Genomic DNA, 13058 nt, shown 5'->3' with positions numbered 1-13058 from the left:
TTATCTTGCCTTGCCACTCTTCGCTGATTCTCAATTGACTTTGATGACACTGGTCATCATTGACCATGCTGTGGCATTGGTTCACCTTTCCTTCTTCACTGACCATTGTTTGTCATGGCTTTGTGGAGAGAAAAGCACCAGAGAGCTTCTTGTGCTGACATTGCAGTTACTTCTTGCTGCCTCCTCGAACCCATGCAAATTGGAAGAGCTCAGCAATTTCTTCTAGGGTGAACTGTCCTTGGTGATATGTGAGTGGTGTTTGCAAGTAGATCGACCTACTTCCGCTGATTCATGTCAAGTGAACTGATATCCTGATGGTGAGGATTGAAATCGACCCAGAGAAATATTTCTAAGCAGGTCCACATCATCCTTTGTTTGCCCTATAATCCTTTCCTTTCCACTACCTCTGGTGGGTGGTGGGCTAGAAGAAAGTTAAAGGATTTAAGAACTCTTACTAAAGTAGGTCTTGAAAATCTAAGACTGCAGGATAGAACCCCTCCTCCAGTAAATGTGGATTGCTAAGGGAGGGGAGAGTCTTTATGGCCTCTCCCATCTGTAATGAAGTGTTGAGGATCCCAGTCTTCTACCCATGACCATAGCCGCAATCAGGTTAAGAGTTCAATGATTAAGTCCTATGTAAATGATATCCTTTTGTTGTCCACTTCCCTATCTTCTGCTTCTTATATTCCTTCTACCCACACTTTCATGATGTTTTCTGAGCTGTGGAGGAGAAGACTTCGCTGTACTACTTCCACATGAACAGTTCAACACCACTGATTCCCAGTACTTTGTCTAGCTGTAAGTCTCTGCCCATGCTATTCAGAGGCTTCTTCTCTAATGAGAGCTGAGTGCAATGCTGATCTGTAGATACAAATATGGATGTTTCAAAGGAAATTCGACAATGTATTTAGCATTAGGTTCTTTCATAGGGCCAATATCACCCTACCCATAAGTTCTTGACTAGTTTACAGAACCTGGTGTGTATTCCCTCATGTGGAATATGCCTTGGAAAGCCACTGGTTACTCCCATGACTGTGATGCCACTAACACATTAGGGGCACATCTTTCCTGACATTTTAGGTTGAATGGATCACCCCCGAGTAAGGTTATAGATGATTTTCTCCCCTGGAAGCCTACATAGCACTTTCCTGAACCATGAAGGCTAGCCATTATAGAGGATGCTTCCACCTCAACTTCAGATTCACCCTTCTGTGGCCTGTGAACAAAAGGATTCTGTGTCCTCAGCAATAGGGTCTTACCATCAAGTTCTGGAGGGCTACGAAGAACAATGTCAACAACCTGTAAAGTTTTGAGGGCATTTGTAATATCGCTGGTCAGCAACTTTCAGGAAGACATCATACTTCTGACACTGTGATTTTTGCTTAATTTTTGTTTTCTATTGCTCTGTTTAATACACTCACCAAAGCCAGCTTGGGAAGGGAAAACTTTATTTCATCTTATCTGTTCCAGCACATCATCAAGTAAAACCAAGACAGGATTGTGAAACAGAAACTACAGAGACTGCTCACTGGCTTGCTTCTAAGCTCACATTCAACTACCTTTACAGAGTCCAGAAACACCCGCATAGGGCGGTGCTGCCCACAGTAGACCAGGCCTTCCAACATCAGTTCACAGTCAAGGAAATTCCACCTACACATAGTCAAGGCCAATCTGATGGAGGAATCTCCTCAACTGAGGTTCTTTCTTCCAAGACTAGCAATTCCAAGAAATCAATGAAAATAAAAAAAAAAAAAAGAAAAGAAAGAAATCAGTAGCTTCAGTGGGAGCATGCCTTATCCATGGAGGGTGCCTCCACTTGAACTCAACAGTTGATCTTGTAGATATATTCTGTAACGCAATGTTTTATAATCCCTCTCACCAAACCCTGTTCTAACCTAATCACCTAAGAGGAGACGGAGTGGAAAGTAAGTTTTAAAAAAATGATTGGAGCAGATAGAAATGCTTTTTGGAAATAAAACAAAAAAGTAAACATTTCTGCATCCTAGATGCTTTCCTCGCATCATCTGTGCAAAGATAATGAAAACAGTTATTTTCCAGGTATAATAATTCCCAATGTAACAAATCATATAAATAACACTGCTTATCATTCATAAAACACATTGGCACCAATCGTTTTGTTGTGTTTTTTTAACTCACTCCTAATGTAGAACTGATGAACTGGAATTGTTTGTCTGCTCATTTATACATGAGGGAAGTGAGATTTAAACGTTGAGCCAATTTCCCAATATTCTAAGCTAATAAATGGCAGAGTAAGACAGTCGCACTTTCTCTGGCATCACGACATGGCCTCGTGAGAAATGCAAGTCAGGGTACCTTGGCAGGGTATCCAAGGACCCATACATGGCAGCTCAAAGTTGTCTTGGATGCAAGATTGGGAGTGAGGCTCAAGTCTGCCGAGCCCCATCTCAGGATTCATGAAACAGAACACCAGATCATGTTAGAGAGCTAGGAGACTAAACTAAACAATTGTGAGTCCTCAGCAGATTGTACAGATCCAGGGCTGAGGGTTCAAAATTATGTTGGTCTTTGTGGGAGTGGAAAGGAACACTTATTTAGATCCCCACCTCCTACTATGTGCTACTACAGTGGAGGCAATGCCTTAAGTCCAAGGTTTTTTGTTTTGTGTGTGTGTGTGTGTGTGTGTGTGTGTGTGTGTTTGTACATACATGCACGTGCAGTGTATAATGCAGGCACTAATCCATTTTATCTTGTACCTTATTCTTTGAAGCAGCATTTCTCAGTCAAACCCAGAGTTCATCAATATGAATAGTCTTGACAGCTATCTTGCTCTGGGGATCTGCCCTATCTCTATCTCCCTGGACTGGGATTCTGTGTGGGCCACAAAGGCTACCCATCATTTCCCTGAGACCTGTGAGCCATCTCCTCAACTGCTAAGGTTCAAGTCCCGGTTCTTGGACCCATCTCCTTTATTTTTTTTCTTAATTTTTTTTTCCTTCTTGGTCATAATATCAGAACCAGGTTAAGGTATGACTGGCTCACTCAAATATTCACTCAAATATCTCCACACAACTGTGTTCTAATAAGGAGGAGGACACTTCTGACTCTCTGTCCTGTAAAGTCTTACCTTAAGAGATGAATTAAAGGATGGGATTATCTTACTGGGTTGTTGTGGATGCTGTTGTTGATGTTGAGGGAGGCTGGCAAATGAGGGGCCACAGCTGAGTCACTTATAATAACAGATACAAAGCTGAGTGTGGTAGTGCATACCTATATTCTCAATACCTGCGAAGATCACAAGTTCAAATCCAGCCTGGGCTACATATTAAGTCCAAAGACAGCCTGGGCTACAAAGAAAGTCCAAGGTCACCTTGGCCTACTTACATGACTCTTCTCCAAACAACAACAGGTTTTTTTTTTCTTTTTTGGTTCCTGTCTCTCCTATTTCCTCTACACTGATATCAGTGCTGTAGTTTGGGGTGTCTGGTGGAGAACTTTCATTATGTCTGAATGTCCAGGATTTCCCAAGCAGAACAGCAAACCAAACAGTGCAGCAAACAAGTCTGTTTCGATTTTTGCAGAAAAATATGACACATGGGAACTGCTGTCTGAAGAAATGGGACAATGCCTTGGGAGACTGGGCTTGGATCTTGTGCTAGTTTTCTCCTGATAAAAACAATGATGTTCTCAACCAGAGTCTGTGTTGGGAATACAAAGCAGTGCTTCAATTTCAACACTGCATAATCTCCATATGGCAACCCTGGAAATCTTGTCTGATATTAAAGAGATTATAGGAGAGACAAGTTGAGTATAAACATTGTCATTAAAAAGGGTTTAAATGATGAATAATTTTTTTTTTAATTTTTGTCTGTGACACCAGGTTCAGTGTTCTGCATAAACTCTAAAACACTGGAATTTCTTTTTTTTTTTTTTAAATCGCCAAACAGAATGGACCTTATATTTTTCTATCTAGGTCTAACTGAGACGATGAAATACCATTCATTGCTTTAAAAAAGAAAACTAATTGTGCTTCATTGTCTTTTTTTGTTGTTATTTCTTATTTTTAGTGATTTGGGGTTCATTTTAACAATTATTTTTTCATTGAATTAATTATTTTCTTATTTTCTAGTGTAGATAAAAATTTAGGTTGCAGGTCTTTGTTTTTAATCTAAGAATTAGTGTTTAAATAAAGTTTCCTCTTAGCACCTTCATAGTTATGTCTCACACATTTTGATAGTATGTTTCCTATCTTCTTCTATTTTTCTTACTGTTACATAGTTTCATTATTTCTTGACATATGTATTACTTGTGAATGTGTAATTTAATGTTTCTGGTCTGGGAGACTCCTGTTGTCTCTCATTGAAGACTTCTATTTTTTTTTTTTTTGTTTTGTTGTATTAGCAGAACACATCCCGATTGTCTGGAGATGCAGCTCAGTGGACAGAGTGCTCACTTGGCTCTCACACATTTCTGGGATCCACCTACAGTACCTCATCAGCCTGGTGTGGTGGTACATGCCCATAGTCCTATTACCAGGAGGACAACCAAGAGTTGTAAATCATCCTTGGGTGCATAGTGTGTTTGAGGCCAGCCTGGGCTACATGAAACCTGTATAAACAAATATGTCCCACAGGACATCTTTTCTTAGGCATTTGCCACACCATGTTCTGTGGTTTGTGAATGTGTGAAAAGTTATGGAGTACTTGAAGGAAAAGAACATCCTGGTGCTACTAGGGACTGTCAGTCAGAGATATTGGCTGGTGAAGCCATCTCATCCTAGCTGTTTTTCTGCCTGCTTCTGTTGCTGATGGGTTGATCCGTGTCCACAGCTTTGCCCATAATCGCTCTGCTTCCTTTTTAGCTGTACCCATTCTTATTTCCTGCTGAGGCTGTGATGGAGTAGTGACACAGAGAATTGGGGTCTCCTTCCAGGCCACTGGTTCTCTCAACAATAAGTTCTTTCTCTGTAGAAATAGTTTCTCTGTTGCCTAAATTATCAGAAATAAATATAATACTCTTTTCTGCTTTATTTTGACACTGGGTTTCATTATGTAGGTAGGGGTGGCCTGAAACTCACTCTATAAACCATGTAGGCATTGAACTCACAGAGATCAGCTTGCCTCTGAGTTCTGGGATTAAAGGGACATACATGGCTCCTTCTTTTTTTAATTTTTTTTAAGTTTATCTCTATGGTATGTGTGTGTGTGTGTGTGTGTGTGAGTGTGTGTGTGTGTGTGTGTGTGTGTGTGTGTGTGTGTGTGTGTGTGTTTTGACCAAAGAGTCCATCAGATCCTCTGAACCCTGGTCCTCTGCAAGAGCAACCTAAGCAGTGAGCCATCTCCCCAGCCCCTTCTTCCTGTTTTGGAAGTTCCTCTTGGACAACACTTGAATCCTGGCTTTAAAATCCTTGCTGACAATTATGAGAATGGTTTTCTCTTGGTGCCACCACCACGGAACTGGTTTTTCTCCTCTGCTTTTCATTTAGTTGGATGGTCATGATGTGACATGATTTCCATTTTGACATCATTTATCTAAAATGTCAGCAGTCCTAAATACTGTGGGTACAGTAGCTGTTTATCCTTCATAAACATTAGGTGGTGTTTTGGTTTTTCTGGTTTTCCCTGATTGAATAAAAGGGATTATACCTCCAGTCCACACAGACAGGCATATTTTAGATTGGTCAGGAAGAGTGGTTCTCAACCTTCCTAACCTAAACTTTTAACAGCTCCACCAAATGTAAAATCATTTCATTGCTACTTCATTACAATAATTTTGCTGTAGTTATGAATTGTAATATAAATGTCTGATATACAGGATATATGATATGTGACTCCTGTGCAAGGGCCATTTGAGCTCCCAAAGGGGTCTCAATCCAAGTGTTAAAAACCACTGATCTGGACTTAGTGGGATGCCCTTACCGACGTAGATGGGTTGCCCATTGTTGCCAAGGAGAAGTCTCCATCTCTTGAAGACAAAGGATCTTCCAAGATCAGGCTTTTTCCTGGGTCCCTCTGTGATAGTGGATACATAATTGATCGTTACTGATATATCAACTAACTCCAGGCAGTTTTCTTTTACATCCTCAAAGATGAGGATTCTAAAAAGGGTTCTGCTAGCCAAAAACAGTGGCTGAAATTATCCCTAGGAATCTTTCCCCTTACCTAATGGCTCCTTGTCCCCACAAGGCCACAGCAGATGTCTGAGTGCCCTCCAAGCTGCACCTTTACAATCTACTCTCTTCCTCTGTGCCATTTCTTTCAGGAAGAGCACACACGCTGACCCTGAACCCATCTTGCCTTCAGTCAGCAATAACAACCTAATCCTCTCTTCCTGCTTTGCTTTCTCATATGACCCAGCTGCTCACAATTCTGAGGCATGTTCACGCTTCTATGGACAGAATGGCACCGATTGGCTAGTCTCTAATGGCACAGATTCTGTATGATTCTGATTTAGAAACCTGTAAATCCAAGATGAAGAGACCATTGGCAGAGGAAGGAGTTCTTGTGGGATGTTGTCACCACAAAAGGGATCCAATGGTCTAGGCAGAAAAGAGAAGGAGCCAAACTCCCTTTCATAATTTAACCTTTTACCACAATAGCATTATTAATGGATCTTTATTTGTAGGTTGCATCCCTCTTGACTTAATCAATTCTTCACAACTTCATTCCCACTGGGGATTAATCTTCAGATAATTACTTTTGGCGAACACATTCAAACCAGAGATGAGGGTAAATATTTGGATATCTGTAGTGGTGGTTGTCATTATTCTTCCCATATGGTGTACCTTAAGATATCTAACTATCTCCTACCCCATGGTAGCCTCACTGAATGACGTTAAATCGGGTTATTAATGAGGTACAGACACCAAAGCTCATTGCCATATCCTGTCAGCAGTATCAAGCTCGAAACAGCAAGAGCCACCTGTGGGAAGGAAAATATGAATAAACTTTATGGTATCTCTAAACTATAAACCCCCAATTTAATCAAAACATTGTTTTAGACTCAGTTCTCTTATATCAATGTTGTTTAAATGTAAAAGTCAGTGGGCTTACTTGTGACTCCTTGTACAGGTTTATACTGTACATTAGCCATTTTCATCCTCACAACTCACCTCCATTTCCATCTGCACACACACACACACACACACACACACACACAGACACACACACACACAGACACACACACAAACACACACACATTCACACACACCCTCCTGCTCCCCTTCCTCTTCCTAAATGCCACCTTTTACTTAATATCCCTTATTACAATCTAAATTTTGCAATCGTCTGTTTGAGTCTGGCTTGTTTCACTTAACATATTGTATTTTATAGTTCCATCCATTTTTCTGAGAACAAAACCCTTTGCTCTTACACATAGATGAAAATCACAACAACGTATATCACATTTTTTAAGCCATACATCCAGTGATCAACAGCTAAGGTTATTAAAATGGCTTGTCTATTGCACACAGTGTGGCAATCAGAATGGATTTGCAAGGGTCGTGGTTAGTTTTTATTATCAGTTTGACTCAACCTGGGAAGAAGGAGCCTCAGCTGAAGAATTGCCTCCATCAGATTTGCCTTTGGCCACATCTATAGGGATTTTTTTTTATGGTTGATGTGGAAAGGTCTAGCCCACTATGGCTAGTGTCATCACCTATGAAGGTGGCCCTGGGTTGTTTGAGAAGGAGAGAAAACTGAGAAGGTCATGGATAGCAATCCAGTACTCAGCCTTTCTAAGTTGGCTCTGCTTCCTTTCCTGCCTCTAGAGTCCTGCCTGAGTTCCTGACCAAACTTTGCTAAGTAACAGACTGGTACCAGAAGCCTAGAATGAGACAAACTCTTTCCTCCTCAAGTTGATGGCTATGATGAGATTATACTTCTTGTTGCCTACCTGTTCTTCACTTTTTTGAATGTTGTCTCTGTTTATTGTTCTTAGAAAGATGATATTACATGTTTTCTCATAGGCTCTCTGTCTGTCTGTGTGTCTCTGTCTCTGACTCTATCTCTCTGTATTTGTGTGTTTTAGTGTGTATATGTGTATGTTTGTGTGTGTGTTTGTGTGTGCATGTGGGTGTGTTTGTGTGTGCATGTGGGTGTTGTGTGTTTGTATTTTTCTGTATGTATGAGAGTTTCTGTGTGTATATGCCTGTGTGTGTGTGTGTGTGTGTGTGTGTGTGTGTGTGTTTGTGTGCTTCCCAGGGTTAAAAAAATCCCCATGGCTGTAAATCTCAGCAGGAGCCTAGAAAAGGAAGAAGAAGGGGAGAAAAGGGGGAAAATTATGTCATTTGAGTTAACCCCACATTGATGTCAGGCACATAGTGGACCAACAGTCACATAATGGCAGAGGAGTCATGAGAGCAGAGAGAGAGTAAAACTCAAAGTGTGAAGGAAAATGTGCTTAAAACTAAGATAGAGGGAGAAAAAGAAGACTGAGCACTTAGAAAAGTGCACAGAATTTAAAAAGCTGCCGTAAGTTGTTAAACTCTAAGTACATTATAATGTTAAAGTGGAAGGGAATTATTGGGAAGAGGGAAGGGATGGTTAGAGTGTAGTGGTGACAGGGGTGGGTTCTGAAAAGTATCATTTTGAAGATCTGAAGAACTATGTGACACATACAATTGAAGTGCCCTGTAATTTACAGGTAAATTCCATACTTACCTGCAACCAGTATTAAGTTTTCCCATATTTCAAAAATAAAATTACCACATCTATTTCATCCTTTTTTACTGCATTTGATCTAATAAATTCCTTGTAACCAGAAGTGCTGGTAAATTTTAGAGACATTTAAAATATGACATGTCGATATTGGTTTTGTCATAAGTTTATCCCGACTGTGGAAGCAGGTCCAGGAGTAAATTTTTCCTCGCTCTTTGATAAGAATCCATAATTCATGATTGCCATTGACTTCAATACAAGGTATTTAATGCTGTCAAATTCCAGCTTTGTTTGAATAAAAATGGCCCTCCTCTAATTGTGGGTTTTGATAAAGCTAATTTTGGTGTGCTATCCAGTGGCCTGCCTCGGAGAGAGAGGCAAGCAATATTTCTGATACGGAGAATGACTTAAAGATATCCAAAGGAAAGATAGGAGCTGTGAAAATAACCACCAAGGATGTTGGTGACTCAGAAACAAAAGACTTTTTCAGAAAAAAAGAAAGCATGAAAAGAGCTACTTGGGAAGATTGTGACTCGAGTCATCAGAATATTTTAGTGGGGATTTTATTTTATTTTGGGATATTTATATTTGAAACTACATGAGAAGCTAAAACCTAGATGCTGGAAGTTTCTAAGCGTAACTAGGGAAGGAACTGGGCTGAGAGGGCTTCTATGACATAAGCAGAGCCTGGATGATGTCACAGAGCACTGGGCGGAGGTTCCGCATCTCTTCCATTGGCGGAGCTAGACTCCTTGAAGGTGGGTTCACTATCTTGGTAGCGGTGTGTGAAAGCCAGTTCAGCTCCTGAACCCCACAATTGTTCAACAGGGATTTGTTGCCTGACCGGTTTCAGAAGACAGAATCTGGGCGACTAGGACATTTTCTTTCGGAAAATAGGTTTAGAAGATAACTGGGACCCTTGTAGCCCAGAAAGCTAAAAGTTTTCCCTCGTACAGCTAGTAACCGTATGTTCTAATGTCTCCTACGTTTGAGGGCTAGGCGGATGGTCTAGGCTAGTCAGTCTCCAGAGTTTAATATCCTTTGCTAACAATATCTAATTCATAACTCTACTAAAATGCCAAAGCTCCTCTCTGTGTCAGAGCATTTTAGGAGATAATATTTCTTTTTTTTTCTTTTTTTTTTTTTTTTGGAGCTGAGGACTGAACTTTTGCTTGCTAGGCAAGTGCTCTACCACTGAGCTAAATCCCAACCACAGGAGATATTATTTCTAAATGGGTGTTGTTGCCTAGACAAAAGACTCTTGTTGCGGTCGAAGATGCAATAGCTTTGCTGAATAAACTAGGGTCTGGGTCAGGATGCACAATACAGAAAGCCAGTGGACTGGTCTGGATCCTTTGCTATCCTTTCTCTGTTCTGCTTGCTTAAAGTGGGGTACAGGGACATTTAATCCCACACTGACCTAGCCATTCAAGGATAGGTTCTTCAGCAGAAGCAAAGTGCCACGGGATGAAAAATGTGTCTGAATTTATGTTATTCTGAGCTGTACAGAAACATTTGTTCATTTCCCTTTGAAATTTAGATTTTGATTTTTGAGACAGGGTTTTACTGTGGGTAGCTTTGGCTATCCCAGAACTAACTCTGTAGACCAGGCTGACCTTGATCTCACAGACGTCTGCCTTCCTCTGCCTCTCGAGTGCTGGAATTATGGGTCTGCTCCACCATTGCCCAGCCCTCCTATGAACTTCTGAATATGTCAGAATTAGATACAGATGCTCAAACCTGCTTACCATCGCCTTCCTCACCTGCTCCAAAGTTCTCTTTCTCAAGAGCCTTTGTCCAGCGCCCTCCCCCAACACAACCCCATTGTTCTTGCAGGCACTCATATTACAGAGGCAACAGCATTGTGTCTGGTTTAAGCAGGCGAGCTCTTCAAACCCAGGCCATGTACAAGTATGAAGCCTGAACACAGAACGATAGCCACAAGACAGTGGACCAGGAGTGCCGTGGCCTACCACACTAGGTCTACAGTCAAGAAGAAGAGGATGTCTCTGAGGAGGATGAGCACACCATCCTTCCAGAAGTGGAGGAGGAGAAGGCCTTCTCCGCAGGCCCTGGGGAACATTGTGGACTGCAGAATTTCTCACGGATAGAAGGAAGGTGATGAGCCCATCACCCAATGGAAGGCCATCGTTCTAGATCAACTGCCAACAAATCCCTCTCTCTATCTGGTCAAGTATGATGTAATTGATTGTGTCTACGGACTGGAACTTCACAGGAATAAGAGGATTTTAAAGCTTAAAGTTTTGACTCACAAAGTAGTGTTTCCTCAAGTGAAAGACGCCCATCTCTCAAGTGCCATGGTTGGCCGAGCTGTGGAGCATAAATTTGAAGGCAAACATGGCTCTAAGGACAACTGGAGGGGGGGGTGGTCCTAGCCCAGGTGCCGATCATGAAGCACTGGTTTCACATCACCTATGAGAAAGATCCACTCCTATACGTCTATCAGCTCCTGGATGATTACACAAAAGGTAACCTTCGTATAATTCTAGAGATTACTCCAGCAGAGGTGAACTCAGACGTTGACATCGACATCTTAACAGGTCAATGTGTGCAGTTCACCAGAAGCGACGGGTCCAAAAAGATCGGCAAGGTCATTTATCAAGTTCTAGTCAAGCCTTCCATGTACTTCATCAAGTTTGATGGCGACGTCCGCATCTACGTCTATAATCTGATGGTAAAGATCCGTTAAGGTGAAATTCACAAAGTGTAGGGAACATAGAGAATTTATAGGATTGGGGGGAAAATGTTTGTTTTTCTGTTTTTCAGATACCCAAAGGCCTTTGACAACCCCAGTATCTTTTCCAGTGGAATTTGTTTTTGATCTAAAAATTAAAATGTGCGATGTGACGTATTGTGTGTGAACACTTTGGTGGAGGAGATGGGTTTTGGTGGATGGAACATCGAGAGGAAGACGGAAAATTCAAGGCTGTGAAGAGCAAGTCTAATGTCACATAGGCTAAAACTAACAGGACTGAGCTGGTCTGGTCTTTAGGGAGAGAAAAGAACTGGAGATGAGGCTTAGAGGAGTAGGAATCACATGGGAAAAAAAAAGATGGATGTTTAGGAAGCAGTAGAGAGGGGCCAGAAATAGATAGACTCTCAGAGGTGAAGTTTGAGGGAGAAAAGGACAGTTGGGGAAAGAGTGGAAGGTAACAGGGAGGTGGTCTTGGAATTCAAGGGGAAACCCAATAAACTGATCCAAGCAGACTCAGAATCAGAGAAGATCAGGTTCTGTTTGACTAACGAATCCTATTGAAACCTGTTTCTCATCTGTAGATGTGTTATTTTTAATTATGTGGGTGGGGGCAGGGCATGAATAGAGGAGACAACAGAGACAAGAATAGTCAGGTCTCCTGGAGCTGGAATTAAAGGTGGTTGGGAGCCACTGGACATGAGCTCAAAGAACAAATCCAGGCCCTCTTTCAAAGCAGACGAGCTCTTGATCCATTGGCTATCAATCCAGGCCCCTAATGTCGTCTTTTTAAATTAATCCAAACTTCACATGCAGAGAAGAGACCAGGATTAGGGTAAGAAAGAGTAAATTGATGGTGATGTGGAAGAAAGACTAAAGAACACATGAGGGAGTAGAGGACACTGAGGGACGAGGGAATTCCAAGATGGAGTTCTCAAAAAGTGAAGCAGGAGACCCAGGAAGAACAGAAAGGGTCTAGAATGAGTTGAACTTGGGCCGCATCCATATTGGTCTCTTTGGTTCCTTAAAGAACAGCCAAACCATCACTACAGAAGGTGGATGTTAGGTGGAGGCTTCCCCGGAGGACATTTTGACGAGGAGTAACTCGAGAATAGTGAATGACAAACTAAGTCTATATCTATCGATTCCTGAAAGTATCATAACGCTCATTATTTTGTATGATCAGAAAAAAGTAATTTAAATGAGAAGATGAGGATGGCGTGAGCTTCTGTCAGGTGTTATGTGGATCCTGTGTTTAGATTGCCTGAGCACTGTTTGTCTCTGTTGCATCCTGTAATATTTTTGAGGTCTCTTCTCAATGCCCCTAGATGACCAGAAAGAGCTCCTGCACTTGTCTTGCCTGGCTCTCCTTCAACTGGATGGCTTCATACACACCTGTGGTCCCTTTTACCCTATCTAGCCCCAGGAAGCTCCCGTCTTTTACTCACATGTAAGCTTATCCTCAGAAAACTCTTGATGGTTCCTCCAATGCAGAGGTGCTGAGGTCTTTCCTATGCCATTTGCTGTGACTTTAAAATGTTTTGCGGTTCCTGACCATGTAGCTGATTCCTTCAGAGAAGCCCCTGTGCACTCCATAGGGTCTCCCTGAGCCACATCTACACTCCAAGAATTTCTTTGGAGGCAACCTTATCTTGGACACATTCATTGCTGTTTCTTCCCTCAAGAATAAGTTTCTCACTGCAGGATTT

This window comes from Rattus norvegicus, chromosome Y, assembly GCF_036323735.1.
Source record: "Rattus norvegicus strain BN/NHsdMcwi chromosome Y, GRCr8, whole genome shotgun sequence".
Classification (NCBI taxonomy): Eukaryota; Metazoa; Chordata; class Mammalia; order Rodentia; family Muridae; genus Rattus; species Rattus norvegicus.
Note: the sequence above shows the minus strand (reverse complement) of the source record.